Source organism: Cryptotermes secundus, unplaced genomic scaffold (genome assembly GCF_002891405.2).
Source record: "Cryptotermes secundus unplaced genomic scaffold, Csec_1.0 scaffold1177, whole genome shotgun sequence".
Lineage (NCBI taxonomy): Eukaryota > Metazoa > Arthropoda > Insecta > Blattodea > Kalotermitidae > Cryptotermes > Cryptotermes secundus.
Genome location: NW_019744136.1, coordinates 53,746 through 75,433, shown reverse-complemented (window position 1 = coordinate 75,433; position 21,688 = coordinate 53,746). Strand labels below are relative to the sequence as shown.

The 21,688-nt window shown below is 42.6% G+C and overlaps 1 protein-coding gene across 1 annotated transcript in view; it reads left to right on the top strand.

Annotated features, from left to right (window-relative positions):
* LOC111874577 (sine oculis-binding protein homolog) overlaps positions 1-21,688 on the top strand; it is a 142,676-nt gene that overhangs the window by 88,366 nt on the left and 32,622 nt on the right. The gene's annotated exons all lie outside the window — the stretch shown is intronic.

The following is a 21,688-nucleotide window of genomic DNA, read 5'->3' as shown; positions in this document are numbered from 1 at the left end:
AACCGCTGTTGTGGGAACATCTAATCCTACATAGCGTTTCTCCAAGGGGAGGCTTCTCATTGCAACGTGGCTTGCTGCCTTCTTTGGACTGGTTTCTTGCTTGGCTTATTCTTCGATCCTGAAGACGGAGGCTACATGTGACGCCAAAACATCTGTTGACTTTGAACGGACTACACGGATTTATATCTCAGAAGATAGAATTCTTCCTAACCACCGCTATGAGAACCTCAAATCCTGCCGCCGTATTGATACAGAGCAACACAGAATACTCTTTCTGCAATGTTATGAGTTTTACGCATAACATTCTGCAAGCTCATTTTAATTCCAATAATTAAGGTATCGATTAGGAGGGTCAGGGAAGTTAGCGACTGTATTTTGTACGGAGGTACCATGCTGCTACCCATTAGTGCGAGGAGCAGATAATTACTGAATGCTGTTATAACTAATCACGGAAGTCGAAATTAGGGACAAAAGATTAGAAGCGTAGAAGTTGACATGTTTCATAGCAATAATTTGTTGCAGAATAATACCGTTTCAGTTGTGATTTCGTGCGATGGAAATTAATTTCATTCACTAACCGAGTTTCGGGCGAGTTTTGCTGATACGTTTCATCAAATTTATCATTATAAAACGAAAATAAATTTTACGATGAATTTGTGATATTAAAATTGTTGTCTGTTTGTTCGTTGTTGTAGTTTTGTTCATGACTCAGAGGTTATTTGATTCAGGAGGAAATTAAGAGGAGAATGAATTCGGGCAATGCTTGCTGCCATTCAGTCCAGAACCTTTTGTCTTCTCGTCTGCTGTATAAAACATAAAAATTAGAATATATAAAACTATAATCTTGCCTGTGGTTTTGTATGGGTGTGAAAGTTGGTCTCTGACATTGAGGGAGGAACATACGTATACTGCCTCGTATACTGAGGGTGTTTCAGAACAGGGTGAATATTTGGACCGAAGAGGGATGAAGTCACAGGAGGTTGGAGAAAACTGCATAATGAGGAGCTTCATAACTTGTTCTCTTCTCCAAATATAACTAGAATGATCAAGTCAAGGAAGATGAGACAGGCAGAGCATGTAGCGCGAATGGGGGCGAAGAGGAATTCATATAGGATATTTGTGGGAAAGCTAGAAGGAAAGAGACCACTAGGAAGACCAAGACATAGGTCGGAGAATAATGTTAAAATTGTTCAGAGAGATAGTATGGGGTGGTATGGACTGGATTGATCTGAGTTACGATAGGGATCAGTGGAGGGCTCTTGTGAACACGGTAATGAACCTTCGGGTTCCATATAATGTTGGGAAGTTTCTAAGTAGCTGCAGAACTGGCGGCTACTCAAGGACTCAGCTCCATGAAGTTAGTTTAGATGTTATTTAGTGGTGAATAACAGAAAACAAGGCTGATCACTGTGGTCGCACAGTGTCTTCACTCGCTCGAACCCTGCGATCGTGAGTTCGAATCCCAGTCAAGGCATGGATGTCTGTGTATGCGTTTATTCTGTTTTTGTGTTGTCATGTGTGTAGGTAGCGGCCTTGCGACGGGCTGATCCCCCATCCAAGGGGTCCTGCTGTCTGTGTAAAAATGATTACGAAACTGAAGAAGAGGCCTGGGCCCAACAAAGGGCTGTAGAGGCATTGATGAATGAATGAATGAATGAATGAATGAATGAATGAACGAATTAACAGAATAATAGAAAGAGATGGGATGCCACTTAAGGGAAAACTAAAGAAGGAGTAAGGAAACCGTCAAAATCCCAGGACACCCGAATCTGATTAATTTAAAACAGTTTCGTGTGTGAAGCAGGAAGCGCGTCCATCACACAGACCTGTGGCTTCCGTTGTAACTATCAAACAAAAGTGACTTGCTCCATCAACAAACTGATAGTCGATCTTGTGGATCAGAAGAGTTCTATAATTTTTTGATATCACGCCGTTTAGATTGGTAAATGTTTATCGACGTTTAGATGGAATTTGCTACCTCAACATTCAGGATCGAAGATTGAACCAAGCAATCAGCAAGGAGAGCTGCAGGATCAGGCAGTAGGCAGTGATTTAAGTGACTGAGCTGTGCCAGAAAATGAAAATAGTAAGTAGACCTGTTTGAGAGGTCACAAGAAACATTTCCAAAATGTACCAATTTCACTGTTTCAGTTTAATTTATTTCCGTGATTGCAGAGATTTGTGTGTACTGTATGAACCTAAAAGGAAGTAAGAACTATTGAGAAGTTTATTGTTATTATTGAAGGTATATGTAAAGGTAAAGTTGTCCCTGTGCTTGCTAATTAAGTACTGCGCCATGAAGGCGTATGGGGGAGCGGATGTATAGATCCACATTTCCTTGGCCTCGGCACTAGCTGGAGATGAATGGTCAGCTTCACGCCCCGGTACGCATTGGATAAGAGGCTGGGATTGGACGATATGGAGAAGAGAAAATTCTGGCCCNTGCAGTGAATCTATGGAGTGCTTACCAGGAATTAGTTCCAGATATTTTCTCAACCCTCTCGTGACTGTACCCGTGGCTCCAATAATTACTGGTATCACAAAACATTTCATGTTCCACATTCGCTGAATTTCGATGCTTAAATTTTTATATTTTAATTTCTTCTCTGCTTCTTTTTGTACTACATTAGTATTATTATTATTATTATAATATCATCTAGGAGCCGGAATAGCTTCGTCGGTATAGCAACTGGTTAAGGGCTGGGCGGCCGGAGTTCGAGTCCCATCAAGGGCAAGAGATTTTTCTCTGGCTTTGGGGCTCACCCAGCCTCCTATCTAGTGGTTACCCAGCCAGTTATATTCAAGCTATCGCGTAGTGGACTGCGTAGGTGCAAAATTCGACGAGCCTCTGACATACAGAGAGTGCTTAGAGCAAAAATAATGTTCACAGTATTCGATTCCTGTCCAACAGGAAAGCAGACATTTCATCCAAGAATCAAAACCCATGCTAACTACTTACTGGGCTTCGTTCCATGAATATTCACTTCCAGACGTTTTCATATAGTGGAAATAATGTTTACAACTCCCTTTATATGAGGAAATGCCTTGTTGGTTGGAACTAAGTTTGGGGGAGTGGAGTGGAGTGGGAGGTGTAGATGGCGTTGAACACAGGCTGATACTGAAATTAGCTCAAGCTTTTGCTGCTGTTAGCCGTATATATTGGTAGGTAGATATTTATATATAATACTGGGCTAACATTATGGTGTGGCAGTGAGGGTATCAGATAGCTCGCGAGAAGAAGGCGGACGGTGTTGGATGGCTGGTAGCCCATTTCTCCAACTGTCGCCAGTCACTGTTACGGGTAGTAAGAGAGACCAAAATAGAGATGAGACATCGGAGTAGGGCGCCCGATACCTCAAGCACAGCCATCACACCGTGTCTGCTGCAAACCAGCATCCTGTTGATTTGCCGCGAGGCTAATGGAGACAGGCAAAGTGGACATTTCGTTCTATTGGGGTCTTCCGGCTTGTGATAGTGTAGCACTATAGGCCGATGCAGACTCCCCCCCCCCTTTTACGAACACACTGCCTATGTCTCCAGGATTTAACCCTGAAGATGAAGTCAAGTATGTTCCTCCGAAATATCAGTATTATCGTACAATATTAAACGGGTCAGAACGAAGAATACCACAATAATAATAATAATTGGAAAAGCAGTCCTTTTTGAGCCATAACCTTCCTTATAAAATTCTGCCATATTTGATCCGGTTTTCACTTCTTTGGATTTTGCAAGAATATTTTCCTTTTACTGAACAAGGTTTTCAGCCTTGCTACCATCCCCCAACCTGGAGGACCAGGTTTCTGTATTTATGTCCCCTAGTGACAGGGTGTCCCAGAAATACCCCCAGGCACGAGATTCCCTTTATGTCACCTTCTACCACTCGCAGGGCTACGGTGGAGGTATTCAAACCCGCCTCCACGCGAGGAAAACTGTATATTACCTTCTTGAAACCCTCTGTTAACATTTGTTAGACAAGCAAGGTACACACAAAAGTACTGGGGTTTTGGACTTTCTCCATCGTCCGGAATTTTAGGTAATAGAGGACACGACGTTTCGGAAACTGGATCTGTTTCCGTCTTCAGGTGAGAAAGGAAGACACATACTCAGTTGGGCCCCTTAGAAAGAGCTATTCTCAATCACTTTCTAAGGGGCCCAACTAATTAGGTGTCTTCCTTTCTCACCTGAAGACGAAAACAAATCCAATTTCCTAAAAGTTGTGTCATCTATTACCCAAAATTCCGGACAATTGAAAAAGTCCAAAACCCCAGTAATTCTGTGTGTCATCCACCATCGTCAGAATCCTTTAGGAGCAAGTTAAAGTTGTGTCAGTATTTGAATACTACCCCATTATGATATATATGGAAGTGGAGGTAGATCTCCATGTATTTTTAAAGTCGGCATTAAATTAAGGTGAGTGGTCAGCTTTACACTACGGTCGCACGTTACGCATGGGTGGGCCCTTGAATTAACGATGCCAGTCGATATGGAATTCTGGGTCGATATCGGTGACGTTTATATCGTTATCGAAACTTTAATCGATTTAGTACTTAGGCCTAATTAAATTCATATTGATTTTATTCATATTGCACATTGTTGTACTTATTTATAAATAATAACGGTAAGCTGTATTTCTAATGACAAATTTTCACGTTTATTATAATTCAGTCTCAAACATTATAGATTGATTTTATATGCATTTTACAACAGAAAATATATTCATACAGTTTTCTATTTCTTCCTAAGGAGCAACTGAAACAAGTTCTATAGGATTCTGATTAGAATTACTGGAGGAGGGACAAAGTGCAGAACCCCGATCCTCTTAAACTGAATGAAATATCGTCTTGTAATTTTCTGCAGTGGACAGAATTGCATTTCATCAACATTTTCTGCAAAATANAAGATGGGGGCGATACGTTCCTCCGAAACGTCGGTTAACACCACATATACACGGCGCCAAATCCCAGAAGACTGCTTTCTTCAAAATATATACTTTTTTGTCTAGAAATTACGCTTTATATGAACGCGTTTATTCTGCAGCTATATGGAGTACATATCTCCTATATCGCATCGATATATCGATATGAAGAGATATCCCTAAATTGAATCGAACAGAAATGGGAACCAGATAAAACGAGCATCCGGGCGCTTTATTTTTTTTTATCTCCGTAGGCTGTAAAGCGTCGATGGCTGTGAAATTCGTCTCAGCATTTGTTTGGAGGAAACTGGGAAAATTGCCCGGAACACCAAGCCGAAAATCGAACCCAGGATCTCCCGAATATAAAGCTACTAGATCGCTATGTTCGGTACGAGGTTCAGTCAACGGCTGGGAGTAGAGTGGGGTGCGTCCAGCGTTAATAATAGCCTGCACGTTTCATGCGCTTTCACTTTCAATGACGCCACCCGTAAGAACTGGGATTTTCCGTTTCAGTTTTCCCGCACTGGGCTTCTCTAAATTCCGTCCGCAGTTTATGCGTTAAAATGAAATTTTCATATTAGGTACCTTTAACGAACTGAGATGGCTCAGTCGATATAGCGACAGGCTGGATTGCCGGAGTTCGATTCCCTGCAGAGGCAAGAGATTTTTCTCTTCATAACGCTCATACCCAGCCTCCTCTGCAGTGGATACTGGGGGTTTCCCCCAGGGGTAAATCGGCCGGGTCGTGAAGATGACCAGTCATCTACATCCAGTCTCGAAGAGAAGAATTTTGGAACTATAGCTCCACTCCCCATATGCCTTTATGACATAATGCTTAAAACAAGGGAGAGAGAGAGCGAATTTGGAAGTGGTTAGAAACGGTCATTACATTGTAGTAGTCCATAATTTCTTTGCAGAATCCCCACCTTCAAAAGTGTAAGAGATTATGATCTGGGAAGCAGGTGGGTAAAGACGGCTATGACGTAGGGTCTGTTTTTATGTATTGGTTGGTATGTATGGAAATAACCACGACAATTGTAGAATAGAATCATCTATCCCAGAACTGAGAATTTATATTCGTTTCCCAAATACTAGGCCAGAATAGGACCAACCAGTTAACTGCATGTGGTGTCGTATTTGTCATTCCTCGTTGATTCAATATCGCTGTCAGTAACTCAAAAATATATAGCGTCGAATGGTTTGATGGTAGAAAATAATGAATTGTAATGGATATGAAAGGAAGCGGAGATTCCATAATTTAAGGTACTATCTCGGCATATTCCTGGAGAGATCGAGGAAAACCGCGAAAGACGTCAGTTATTGTAGTCGGTGTCCTGAACAAAATTCGAATCGGGAACCACCTGAACGTAAATCACAAGAGTTATATTTGAACCAAACTGCTCTGTTCCCAGCTTCTTAAAGAAAACAGAGAGTGGACAGATGCCTGTATTTCGAATTTACAATTTCAGCATTCACTCTGCTAAATACAGTGTTTAAACATGAACAAATTGTTATAAATTCCATTTAACGATATAAACCAAGCTAGTAATACTGTGCATATTTGCTCAAAGCAAGAACTATGGCGCCAGAGAAAGAGCCGTTGCTAGCGAACGGCTCTTAAACAACGTCCGCTGCTAGGCAAGACATTTTTAATAAGCAAGTATACGCAGCCATTACTGGGTAACGCCTTCACAAAAAGGAATCCTACGGAAATGATTGGAGCAACAATTGAAGAGCTGTGTTTTCTGATGGTCCGTGCCAAGGAGTTATATAACGAGGACACCAGCCGTGCTAGAATCAGCCGAATGTCAGTCTGTGAAGAGATGAATAGGAGAGTTGCTGTGAATGGCCACCAGCCTGGGAGTTAGTCAGCTGAAGCACTGAGAAGTATAAGTGAGTGTCTAAAGAAAGGAGTTAGTGTGTGCAGTTATGAGAGTTGTGGGATATTCGCCGGACAGTAACGAAATGAGCGCGGAAAGTGAAGATTCTCCACTGTTAGAAGTCGTCACCAGGGAACGACTGGTGAAGACACAGCAGATTGAAAAGACTTAGCGTGTGCGTAGTGATTTGAAAAGTGTGGAAATTAGTGATAGTGTCATAGTTATTTGTAGTTACGACCTGTAAGTGGTCAATAATTCCGATCACCAATCCAAAATCCCGTCGAGAGCCACTCCAACACATGACAATATGAATCTTATTTTACTTTATCCGTTTCCTCACAGAATCCCGATAATTATAAGCAAGTTATGTGATCTGAAATCCGCGCCTCAGATGACACTCCTCGTTGTTTAATGGCGATGTTCTTGTCTGGCAGTGTTGGGGTGCTGAAGCAGTAGGGGAAGAGTAAGGAAGTTAAACAGACCGGATGTTGCTCGTATGTCGGTAACCAGTCGCGGTACCTGCCTCTCTGGAGGGGGGAGGGATGCGCTGTAAGAGAGCCACGCGGCACGAGAAATCGTATCAGCGTAGGACACGAACGTGTAGAAGTGAACGAAATATGTCGGTGCAGTAGTTAACTTCTATGACAGTAATAGCCTGTTGAAAAAAAACCGACGTTTCGGAGGAACATATCTTCGGGGTTGAATAAGCCGAGCAAGATACCAGCTTGAAATCAGGTGGCAAGCAAGACTGAGCAAGCCACCCGATTTCACGCTGGTATCTTGCTCGGCTTATTCAACCCTGAAGATATGTTCCTCCGAAACGTCGGTTGTCTTTCAACGGAGTACACGGTGTTATACCCAAAACGATAGTACTCTTCATAACCACACTGTGAGAACCTTAAATTCTACATAATTATCATTCCTGTCCACACTGTGGCTTTCTGGGCTGCGATACCGTGTAGTCTTGTAATTGGGTGTGAACGTTTCATAAGTATATGCTGCCTCCAACGTGCTGGCCACAACGTAGAAGACTGTTGAATCCTGGAACAAGAAGAAAAGGCAAAGCTGTCCCTGTGCTTAACTCCCCCCTACACCATCAAGGCGTATGGGGGAGTGGATGTATAGATCCACATTTTGTTGACCTCGGCACTAGCTGGAGGTGAGTGGTCAGCTTCACGCCCCTCGAATGAGCCCCCGGCATCCATTGGATAGGAGGTTGGGTGAACCCCAAAGCCGGTCTGGACGACGTAGAGAAGAGAAAATTCTTGACCCTACCGGAACTTGAACTCCGATCCCTCGGCCGTCCAGCCCGACTTCGCTATTCCGGCTCCTGGAGTAGTAATAGAACAAATTGGTTCAAACAGCAGACTCCCTGCAACTAATATTTCAAGTAAGCTGATCGCTGAGGTAAGATGGCGGCTGCATTCATGGGAACTTCAGAAATGTAGAAAACTTCAGTCGGAAACGCAAAAGGAACAGACCAGATAAGAGATCTAGGCGTGGACAGGGGATTAATATTAAAAGATAAAAAAAAATTCCAGTGCCATGAAGACATATGTGGCAGTAGATGTATAGCTCGACAATACGTAACCTCCCCACTGGATGCAGATGAGTGGTCAGCTTCACGCCTCTGCCTCTTTACCCCCGGGAAGATAGCCCCTGGTACCCACTTGGTGTCGTCCAGAACCGGCTTGAACGATGTGCAGAAAAGATTTTTTTTTTCACCTTCTAAGTGCTTCAACCCTAACCCATTTTTCTATTACCTTCGCTATTCCAGCTCCCGGATAATATTAAAATATGCTTTAATAGAATTTGTGTATGTGGATTGGATTCATACGATCTTTTCAGACATTGTTTGTCAGAATCCGTAGTATATGAATTCCTGCGAGCCTGAGTTGGTTGTTGGTGTTTCCGCGCCGTCTTTTCCAAGAACAAATCTCTATTTAACACAAGAAACTCGCACTGTGAGTTTTCCTTTGCTGTAGAAAGCAAGTCTCGCTAACCGTCCCTGTGGGGGAATCAGTGACTCCTCCCTCTAACTAAATAGTAGTCTTTTTGTACGACCGGACTGCCTCTCCGGTCTCTTGGCAGGCAAAAGCTAAAAATGTCGGCGCGATACAATCTTACACGGACTACTATGTAATTTTTCTATTAAAAAATTGCTTACCTCAAGTTACTCTTTGTATTTATCACTGTAATTAACAACTGAGATTTTACAAAGAAACAGGGTCTACGGAAGATGATAGTATGAAAAGGATAGGCAATTAAAATGTACAAGGATGTGTGTAACAGGGTTGCATAAACGTTCCTCCTTTTTCCGCTTCTTTCTTTTGAAGAAAACCATGAACTCTGAACGCCAAAAACAAAATGGTCAGATTACTGATTTTATTTCAATTATTGATATTAATTCCGTTCTTAGTTTTTTACATTATGTGATTATGGGTGATGTTGCCGACGTTTCTGAGCTACAGGCTGCTTCCATCTTCACTATCGAAGTATCTAGGTTGGTGAGTAGCTGTATATATAGCATTCGGTTTTGAAAACGAAAATAATATTTTGTATACACAGAAACTTACCATCGTACAGACTTAGAGACTGAAGATGGAGGCAGCATGTGCTTTCGAAACGTCAGTAGCATCTCCCACATCATATAACAATTCAAGAAGATAAATCTTCTTGGGTTATCAGCCGTGTAAGTTTGTTAAAAATTACCGATCTTAAAACATACGTGTAATTAACATAAAAAATGGTCAGAATTGCAGCGGTGCTGACGTTGATAGAGAATAGTCCAGTGAGGTTGGAGCTAGGATAGCTCAGTCGTTACAGTAACTAGGCTACAGGCTGGACGCCAGAGGACTATGGGTTTGATTCCCGACAGAGGGAGTGGTTTCTCTCCACACTGTCAAGACTGGCTCTGGAAACTACCCAGCCTCCTGTCCAACGAATGCCCTCAGCTCTTTCGCCAGGGATAAAGAGGACGGAACGACAAGCTGATCTCTATCTGGTGCCGAGAATAAAAATGTGTGGAGGTATCCGCCTATCCCCCATACGTCTTCATAGAGAAGTATTTAAGTTCAGGGACGACTTTAATTAAATATGCTATAATATTAAATTCTTGGACTTTTATTTGTATGGGCCTACACATAGTGGCAAAGTGTGATCAGGTCTCGAAGTTTGAGCTGAGCGGGTCGTGTAGCGCGCATGAGAGAGATTATAAACACGTAGAAACATTTAGTCAGAAGACCTGAAGGAAAGAGACCACTGGGAAGATATAGGCATAGATGGGAGAGAAGGATTAAAGTGAGTCTTACATGTTCTGATTGGATCAAAGTGACTTAGAATAGGATGAGCCTAAGTCAACACGAAGGGCAGGGAACTTCATGGCCCACCGAACCCAGCTTCTGAAACAGCCTGTGCTCCGTAAGATTAAGATACAATATAATTCTCTTCAGGTTTTCCGGATACAATTTCGTATTCATTTTTCATCTTTGCCTTGAGTACTACCTGACCCGCCTATATAACTCACCTCGTTTCGGTAAGTCATAATGTTCATAATATTCTGTGAAAAATGGAAACCGCAAAGCTTCTCAACCTCCACTCGTGTGGCTATCCTGCAATATAAGCAAATACATTTTGTGTAAGATTGTCATTATCAGTACGCAGTTTTATGTTGTCATGGCAACGAACTCTCCAGTGTTAACACGATGCATGGACATAAGTTGCGTAATATGTAAGAAATGAACCAGCAGTTTTTTTCTTATTTCAGTGTTCCGTGTGTATTTCATGAGTACTGGTAGTGTTTGATGTGGATATGTGAAGCGTTTTGTGTTATATAAAGGAGACAGCTTACGATTAACTATTTTTGCGTGTTACTCATGGGAGTAGCAGTAGCGTAGTTGGTTGAGGCACTATGCTACAAGCCAGAAGGTCGCGGGTTCGATTCCCGATGAAGTCATTGATTTTTTAATTGACGTAATCCTTCCAGCTGCACTATGGCCCTGGAGCATACTCAGCCTCTTAACAGAAATGAGTACGAGAAATCTTCTTGGGGGGATAAAGAGCGGCCGGCGCTTAAGGATGACAGCCTCACCGCTATTTGTGAGCCGATTGTCTAGAAAATGTGGGAGCCTCGACGTCTCAGAACCATATAGGCCTCCACGGCCTGTCGCAGGGATACCTTTACCTTTTTACTGATGGGAGTTCACGTTAAACGACGGCCTCGACGCATCATTCGATAACAATATAGTACCGTTGACCTACTCCTTCCAGCCGCACTATGGCCCTGGGGCTGATTCAGCCTCTAACAGAAATGAGTACCAGGAATTAATTAAATAATTTTCCTGGGGAGTAAAGGGCTGACAACCTTACCGCCATCTGTGAGCCGATTGTCTAGATAATGTGGGACCCTCAACATCTCACAAACCTATGGGCCTTCACGGCCTGGTACAGGGATAGCTTTACTTTACTTTACTTTACTTACTGTAAATGAGTGCTGGAGAAAGCAGGGAAGTTGATAGTAGGAAAGCTTACGTAGCAAATGGTGACGCTTCCCGTAAAAGTACCAACGGGTGTTATGTTGGTTAAAATACATGGTTAAATATGAAACCATAACTTCATAACTTGTACTCTTCTCCAAGTATAATTAGAATTATGAAGTCAAGAATGATAAGATGGGCAGGGCATGTAGCATGAATGAGAGCTAAGAGGAATGCATATAGGGTATTGGTGAGAAGGAAAGATACCACTGGGAAGACCAAGACGTAGGTGGATGGACAATATTAAAGTGCATCTTAGAAAGATGGGAACGTACGGATTGAATTGATCTGGCACAGGATAGGGACCAGAGCAGGGCTCTTGTGAACACGGTGATGAACTTTCCGGTTCCATAAAATGCTCGGAAGTTCTTGAGTAGCTGCACAGTTGGCGGATTCTCAAGAAGGGCTCAGCTCCGTGAGTGAGTGAGTGAATGAATGAATGAATGAATGACCGAGGAAGAGACCTTGCTACTGGCCGATCTACCGTCCAAGGAGTCCTATAAAATTTCCATAATCAAGATTGCGAAACCCGGAAAAACTGGAAGATTTGGATCGTATTGGCCTCTCCTGCCATACAAAAAGAGGTGTATGCTTACGAAGTTCTATCTGAGATGGAATATTCCTATAATAAATGAGAATATATTGGCCTTGTCTTCGACTAAGGAAGAGTACTTAATTGGCTATTGGAAGAAGGGGGAGAGTGAAAGAGAAAGAACTGTAGAGAGGGGAGAAATAAAGAAACAACGTAACAAAAGAAACGTGACTGAAAACACGTGCTACTCAGTAATATTTCAATATATATATTGTGTGTATATATATATATATATATATATATGGTTTACGTAGCATAATGATAAATCCACGTAGACTGTACATGGGGTGTAACATACTGTGCTCGATTTTATGCGGTAGTGAGACCTATGTTAAACTACAAATTTTCTTATCCTTTCAGATTCTCTTCCAAAAGACAATGCTACAATTTTAAATTACTGTAATTATGTTAATTATCATCGAGAATCTTACAGCAAAATGGGACTCCGCCTCATTTTCATAGGGTGTTCGCGAAGTTTGGAATCTTGTGTTTCCTCAGCAATGAATCCGACGACGCCATGGACCAAATGACAATCCGTTGCTCTGGTGGCCACCCAGGTCTCCGGACCCCACACCCTTAGATTTCTTCCTGTGGGGGCTATGTGAAAGGCACTGTCTACGTGCCACCATTGCCCAGGAATTTGCAGGAGCTGCAGAATCGAATTGTGGCTGCTTTGGGAGGAGTAAGAACGGACATGTTGCAACAAGTGTGGCAAGAAATAGACCATCCGCTGGATGTGTGCCGTGTGACACGAGGTACAGGTATTGGGGGATTGTAACTAACAGTTATGAAACTCGGGGATTTTATGTGTTTTGAAATATATTAAATCGTTTTCGGGCAACAATCCATGAAAATGATGTTGATGACGTTAATAACACCCGCTCCTTGAAAAAGGTGGGTAATAGTACAATTGAATTTATTAAATCTAAAGAACCACCATCAAATTCTTCAAAGTATTATCCCACATATTGTCACGTTTGGAACAAACTTAAACAGTCTGTGTACTAAACTCAGAGAGAACCTTTTCAGTTACTGCCCAAGGTAAAGGTAAAAGGTAAAGTTGTCCATGTGCTTAACTAATTAAACACTAAACCATGAAGGTGTATGTGAGGTGGATATATAGAGCCACATTTTCTTGACCTCGGCACTGGACGGGGGCAAATGGTCAGTTTCACGCCCCCGCCGCTTTACCCCAGTGGTAAACAGCCCCCGGTACCCACTGGATAGGAAGTTGGATGGACTTCAGAGCCGGTGTGAACGACATGGGAAAGAGAAAATTCTTGACCCTACCGGGACTCGAACTCCGACTCTTCGGTCGTCCAGCCCGTAATAATTCGCTGTGTGCGCCCTCTCATATCACAAGATGGCATCTGATCATTCATCCCCCAACGGAAGAGACGTGTTAAATTCACAGAAGAAGAAGAAGTATATCCTATTTAACGTTATTCATATTAAAAATATGAATGAATTATAAATGAAATGACTTTGTTTAACATTCAGAATTTAAAATATTTTGTAAGATTTGAGGCTTTCACGGCGGTGACTATGAAGAAAGCAGTCTTCTGGGATTTGGCACCGTGTATATGTGGTGTTAACCGACGTTTGCAGCAGCAGTCTGTCTGCTTTTACCCGTTCTCACGGTCTCTTCGCTTGCAGATTTCTTATATTTTTTCTTCTACCCTGAAGATNAGAAGAAGAAGAAGTATATCCTATTTAACGTTATTCATATTAAAAATATGAATGAATTATAAATGAAATGGCTTTGTTTAACATTCAGAATTTAAAATATTTTTCTTCATAAAAACTCAAACAGAACTGATTTTTTGTTATGTTTTGCACAACTTATATGAGTTCAATTTATATACGCAGAGGTCTTCATATTTATGACCTTTTTAGAGAAAATTAGTGTTACATTCCAGATAGAAGCTGTAAATCTTACTGGTATCAGCTGGTATCATGTATCAGCTTTACGAACGACAAGCCGCTTTGAGAAAATTTACCAAGTTCGATTTGAGCGTGCTGTAAGGAAAATTTGTGTATCGAATCGACATCGTGTGCTAATTTTATGCACTTCTTGGAAAGAGACTGCAGAGAGAGACCTGACGGACGTTTACAACGTAATAAAATGGCAGATGTCAAGATCTTTTAAAGGAAAATGAGAATTTGTTGCTGGGTTGAAGCAGATCTAAATTTGTAATGGAATACCTCCCAGCGTGTTTCAGGGGGGGGGGCAACAGCCTGGAATTACTGCAGAAATAAAACCCTGTTTATATTACCTGACAGTTTATGTTACTGACTTGTGTGTGGCATAACATTCTGATATCAAGCTGTATGCCAGTGACTGTTTTGAACTGTGGGCTCTAGATAGACTAATGATATACTTAGCCTAAAGGCACGATCTGAAGTAGCCTATTCTACTGTCCACGTGACTATAGATAAATAATCATGTGATTGTAGTGTATGCCCATCAACACCAATTTTCGGGAAACTGAGTTTGAAGTTAAAGAATTATCTAGAGTTTAAATGTGACCTAGAGAAAGACATGTTCTGAAATCTCACACTAGCAAATAAGGTTAACCTATGAAGAAAGTAGTCTTCTGGGATGTGGCACCGTGTAGATGTGGTGTTAACCGACGTTTCGGAGGAACGTATCGCCTCCATCTTCAGGGTAGAAAAAGAAAAATAAGAAAATCAGCAAGCGAAGAGACCGTGAGAACCGGTACAAGCAGACNAAATCCACAAGCGAAGAGACCGTGAGAACCGGTACAAGCAGACGTCAGATAACACCACAGCTACACGGTGCCACATCCCAGAAGACTGCTTTCTTCATAGTCACCGCCGTGAAAACCTAAAATCTTACAAGTTAACCAGTGTTTGTTGCGATTATTATTATTATTTAAACTGCGAATAGGTTTTTATCCGGTGACAGTGATACTGCAATAAGACACAACACACAGATAACGTCACACAAAATCTGCAACCTTCGCCATTGCTTCAGCGATCCTACGCTTCGTACCCTGAATGTCTGTCGTACAGACACAGCATCCTTCACGTGGTGTCAGATCCGGTGACGTGGGGGGCCACGAAATGCACTTTTCATCATCGGTTCCACTTCCCATTTATCGAGTGCTTAAAAACTGCTGACACCACGCGTAAATACTCGTAGACTTCCCTTGTGGTGGATCCTTCCGACAACGTTTACAAAATTCATGTTTCACACTTATAAAAGAATACGTCTCCACATGCTGAATGTGTCGCCATTTTCACGACACCTGTGCCTCTAGCGGATGGGAACAGAATCCTGTTCTCGGTTAGTATTACAACAATATTTCATGTGATCAGCTACCTATCGGTAAGCGGCCTCCGTAGTCTAGAGGTAACGTTCCCACCTCATGACTCGTGGTACGCGGGTTCAAATACCCGGCGGAGGTCGTCGAATTTTTAAGGGCGGAAAAATTCAGGGAACAAGTCCTCCGGGAGGGACTTTAAGCTGTGTGTCCCGTGTCGTAACTTTACGGCACGTAAAAGAACCTCATATCTCCAAAGGAGGTCACTGAACCAAATTCCCGGACGTTTCCCGCCCAACAATAGCCTCTAAGGCCTCTGATAGAAGGGGAAAGCATTATAGATACCGCTAAGCAAGTAGCCGAACTCGCTTGCTCGGCGGGACTGATGGTACGCACCATTTATCGGTAGGGTATAGAGACTGGTAGAATATCACAGAGGGAAGCACAATAGATCATACTGGTCGCGGTGCATGGGGAAACCCACCCTCTCTAAATAATTAACTAAATAACTAACTACCCATCGGTATGTGTGTCAACACTGTGAAACTTTATTGTTAGTATCTGAAATTGTTTACTTAATTTTGCATTACTCGGTATATCATATTTTCTTTACCCAAAGTGTGTGCGTGTCTGACGTGTGTTGAATTAAGTGCCCTGTTTAGGCTGGTTATCGCCGTGCTTTATAAAAGAAAATGTGAAAAGTTATTCATTGAACACCTAAATCCAAAATTTGTTAAAGGTAAAGTTGACCCGGCGATTAACTAATAAGAACTGCGCCATGAAAGCGTATGGTTGAGTGGATGTATAGATCCATATTTTCTTGACCTCGGCACTAGTTGAAGGTGAGTGCTCAGCTTCACGCCCCGGCCGTTATACCCCCAGGGAAAGAGCTCTCGGTACCCATTGTATAAGAGGTTGGTTGGACTGCAGAACCGGTCTGGACTGCGTAGAGAAGAGAAAATTCTTCCGACACCTCTGTCGTCCACCCCGTAGCCAGTCGCTATACCGACTACGCTATTCCAGCACGCAGCTAAAACTTGGGAACTGTTAAATTTGTCTTGCATTTTTAATACGGGACCAAATGCGAGTATATGTTCACCAGACAGTAATTAATTAACAATAAATGCGGTATTGACTGTTCTTTCTTCTTCTAAATTTTAAGTACTATATATAGTAACCTGGCGATGAGGCCGCGCCATAGCTCAAGCGGTTAGTCGCTGGCTTCCCACCGCGGCGGCCCGGGTTCCATCCCGGGTCTGGTCAAGTGGGATGTGTGGTGGACAAAATGGCGCTGGGGCACGTTTTCTCCGAGTACTTCGGTTTCCCCTGCCAATCTTCATTCCACCAAATGCTCCACAATCACCCTCACCTATCATCGGGGGCTGGTACAATAGTCCAGAAGTGGCCGCAGTACAAGGGACTTAGTTACACCCCATAAGCAATAAAAAAACCTGGCAATAAAAACAACCGTACCCCGGGCGAAGAACATGTAAATTTGCCGAACAAGGAGAATCTCACGCAATCCTGCAATTTGGCTCGGAGTAAAAGTGCGTAACATTCTAAGGAACTTTGCTGGAATTATGAATTGTATCTCTTCTCTGTAACGACTGTACAAGTGTTCTCTTTCATTGCTGCGCTAAACTACATTTTGAATCAAACTAATCAGTGGAGATAATCGAGGCGTTTGTATGACCTGGACGCTTACGGAGAAACAAAGAATATACAACTATGAACAGCTGTGGCCAGGGTCGGCATCTTTCTCACAGCAGTAGAGGCCATCTCCCCCCCCCTTCTCGTCCTCTTGGAACGCGCCTCCAAAACAAACACTGTTAAAAATGTCTTAATATTGTAGCTTGTGGATCCGTTACTGGGTGGCGACCTCCAAACAACATCCGCTGCTACGCAACAGATTCCTAATATACAAGTTACGCAGCCGTTACTGAGTAACGCCTTCGCAAATAAACATGTCGCCACGGAAACGATTTGAGTACGACAGGAACGGTGTTTTCTACGAGGTCCGTGCCCGGGGGTTATTAATGGGACAAGTTTAGGATTTAGTTCAGTTATGAGAGTTGTAAGGGAGTATGTGAATAGAAGAATTTGTCGGTGAAGTTGGGAACGGAAGCTGAAGAATCTCCATTGTTAAGAACCGTTACCAAGGAACGACTGGTTAAGACATAACAGGTTGAAAAGACTTAGCGTTTGCTTTAGTGATTTGTAAAGTGTGGAGATCAGCAGTGGCGCTATAATTAAGTGTGGTCCCGGGTGGAGTGTTAAAGTGGTCAATAAATCCAGTCTTCAATCCAAAACCCCGTCTATAGTACCTCCATCACGTGACAGTATCAAATATGAGAATCCACATTGACTTTAAGCAGCTGAAGTTAAAGAATGACTTTCATAAAGTTCGCGATGCTTGGTCCTGTAGGTAAAGAGAATGAGCCGTGATAGCTCAGTCAGTATAGTGACTACGTAACATTCTAGATGACATAAGAAACGAGGTGATTGCAGCTGTACTGAGGGAATGAGGAAGGGTGATTAACCTGTACACGCCCTATAGTTGGGCAGATCCACAACATATTCTGATGAGAACGGCCAGAGCTAAAAACAGGCTAATTCCAGAGAGCATCACTCTTTCGAGATGATAGTCGCTCAGCTGGTTAACAAATTCCCTGCCTTTTATGAAACCCGAAAATCCATTGTGTTCAAACCCCCACTAAAGGTAATCCGTGGTGAGAAAGTTGAATCCAAAGCTTCAATTCGTTTTGCCACTAGATTCATTGCGCCCTGGAGCCAGTACATACGGTTATACGGGTCAGGACAATGAGGAGNGTAACGTAGAGTGTAGGGGGCAGGGAAAGGAGGGGGGAGGAGGGGAGGGGGGGGGGGGGGTCGAGTAATAAAGAGCAGAAAGGAAAGGAAGGTAAGTGAGAGGAGAAGAATAAGGAGGTGAAGGTTAAGGAAGAGAATGAAGAAAATAAATGAAAGTAGAAAGAAGAGAAGTAAAGGATAATAGCGTAATAGATCAAAAATAAGGAAATGGGAAGGAGTAAAGAATAGATAAATAATTACGAGGAAGATCTGGCTTCTTTCTGATGCCTTGGAACGGAAAGCGTTAATATTATTCTCCCATCTACGTCTAAGTCTAGTAAATAGTCTCTTCCCTTCTAGTTCTCAGCGTAACATTTTCAATGCATTCATTTTCTCCCTTACGTGCTACATATCCACCCAGCTTAAATTCTTCATTGATCCGGTGTCATAGGAAAATTTGATGGAGAGTACAGATTCTGCAGCTGGGCATAACAGGCGCGGTCTTGTTTCCTCCTCCTGTTATGCCTGTCTTTCGTAGGTCCAAATGCTGTCCTCCGCATTTGTTCTGAACCACCCTGAATGTATGTTCTTTTCTTGGGGTGAAAGAGTGACGTATAATAATATAACTAAAAAAATTATCCTATTTGTTTTCTTCTCCGAGTGCTATGACTTCTAAGAATTCACTAAGTAAATATTAGTTTTTCTAGAATATGATGATGCCATTTCAGAGTTCGTTCTTTTGGCTATGGCCGTTCGCACGCCACATGTGAACAACCGGTGTCACATCCTGTAGTCGGCGCCATAAACACACAGATCTTTGGATGTAAACTTACATCCCTGCAAGCAAAATCGCCAAGATTTAAAATAAATTTGTAAAAAAAAAAATCTCGTATGTTTTATGTTGACATTGATTCTGGACGTCTTTTGGTCGAAATTCCAACGTTAGCTGGATATTCCCATAGCATAGGTGAACAACTATGTTGTATTTTGGGGGAGAAATAAAGCTATTTTGAAGTGGACAAGGGTCGGAGAGTCTGATAACAAAAGTTATGTCACTCACTCATGGAGCTGAGCCCTTCTTGAGACGCCGCCAATTCTGCAGCTACTCAAGAATTTCCCAACATTTTACGGAACCCGAAGGTGCATTACCGTGTTCACAAGAGCCCTCCACTGCTCCCTATCCTAAGCCAAATCAATCGAATCCATACCACCCCATCCTATCTCTCTAAGATCCATTTTAATATTGTCCACCCACCTACTTACGAAGAAAAGTTATGTCCTTAATAACATCAGATACTGGGTTTCAGGGTTGTGAAGTCGATCCTTTTTGAGAAGATAATAACTGCGCAACTACTCAACAAAATCCCTGACCTCCTTCCTTCAGGATTTCCTACCAACCTTCTGCATGCATTTCTCTTTTCTCCCATGGGTGCTACCTCCCCTGCTCATCCCATTCTCCTTGGCGTGATCATTCGTACGTTACTTGACCAGGGGGGGCACGCGGTAGCATAGTTGGTTGAGGCACTATGCTACAAGCCGGATGGTCACGGATTCAAGTCCCGATGAGGTCACTGGATTTGTTTTCAATTGACCTAATCCTTCCAGCCGCACTATGGCCCTGGGGTCGACTCAGCCTGTAACAGAAATGAGTACCAGGAATTAATTAAATAATTTTCCTGGGGAGTAAAGCGCGGCCGGCGGGTAAGGCTGTCAACCTTACCGCCATCTTTGAGCCGATTGTCTAGAAAATATGGGAGCCTCAACATCTCACAACCCAATGGGCCTTCACGGCCTGTTGCAAGGATAGCTTTACTTTACTTACTTTTACTTGACCAGGAGCACGAATCCTGAAGTTTCTCATTGTGCACTCTCCCTTTTCCAACCGTATCTTATTTCATCCCTCGTAAGTACAAATATTCTTCTCGGAACTCTGATCTTAAATGTTCTGCCTCAATGTCAGATACCAGGTTTCACACCCATATAATAATATAGATATTATTATAATTGGAGGACGAGGTTTCTGTATTTAATTCCCCCAGTGACAGAGTGTCCCAGTTATACCCCCAGGCACCGGCTTCCCCTTTCGCCGCCTTTTACGACACGCAGGGCTACGGTGATCGTATTCTAACCCCGCCTCCACATGGGAGACTCCTAGATCAGTAGCAGGCTATGGAAGAACAGACAAAAGAAGCACGGATATTAGACAAGAACTAAATATATTTAAGCCGACCACAGCAGTAAGCGGTGTAAGGCATGTACTGTCTTCGCTCGCTCGCGTGTTCGAATCATACACAAGGCAAGGATGTTTGGTTTGTGTGCCTGCGTTTATTCTGTGTTTAGATACAGACCTTGCGACCAGCTGATCACCCGTCCAAGCAGCCCTACCGTCTGTAAAAATGATAAATGAAACTGAGAAATCAACCTTATACTCCAAAGTGAGAGCTAGAGGAAAAAAATGTATGTAACCTAAGAAAAAATAAAAGAGTACCAACAAAATTATTTAGAGCAGATTTTAAAAATGACAACTAGTCGAATCCCTCAGAAGTCATATGACTATTATGTCCTCAAGGAAGGAGAGAGAGAGAGGTCGGCCACCAATGGGACGGAAGGATCACATCGTCTAACCCGAAGGTCGGAACACGTCAAAAGGCGTAAACCTTGCAGCTAATGATGCTGAAGATGAGTTAAAGATTGGACAAAGATAATCACATCTTTCCTGAATATAGCAGAGTTACGACAGTGTTCTGAGTCTTGGTCATCTTTTTCTCTCATAGGCATAGAGCCTTTTGTCTTCTCATCTGCTGTCCAAAAACATAAATATTAGATTATACAAAACTATAATTTGCCTGTGGTTCTGTATGGGTGTGAAACTTGGTCTCTGACATTAAGGGAGGAACATAGACTGAGGGTGTTTGAGAACAGGGTGCTGAGGAAAATATTTGGACCGAAGGGAGATGAAGTGACAGGAGGTTGGAGAAAACTGCATAATGAGGAGCTTCATAACTTGTACTATTTTCCAAGTATAATTAGAATGATCAAGTCAAGGAGTATGAGGTGGGCAGGGCATGTAGCACAAATGGGGGAGACGAGGAATACGTATAGGATATTGGTGGGAAAGCTAGAAGGAAAGAGACCACTGGGAAGACCAAGGCGTACGTGGGTGGACAATATTAAAATGGATCTTAGAGATATAGGATGGGATGGTATTGATTGGATTGATCTGGTTTAGGATAGGGACCAGTGGAAGGCTCTTGTGAACACGGTAATGAACCTTCGGGTTCCATAAAATGCTGAGAAATTCTTGAGTAGCTGCAGAATTGGCGGTCCAGAAGGTCTCAGCTCCATGAGTGAGTAAGTAAGGCATAGATACCGTATATAGGTCTATGGGGGTATGTATTTTTGATTCATCTTAATATGCCGTCAAATGTCTGCCCTATAAATAAGTCTCCAGAGCGCGGAAAACATGTCGTGGTTCGCATTTGCCTGTCGTGTCATACAGAACGACAGAAGACGAACGAATTGATTTCGAACAGGACGTGTATTTTCCGCAGCTCCATACACCTTGCAGCAGTCACTGTAAGAAGGGTGTTATTCAGAGCGGTGTAGCAGATTGCTCTGCGGTCTGATACATGGGCCAAACCTAGTAATCACACTGAACCTCGAATTGAAAG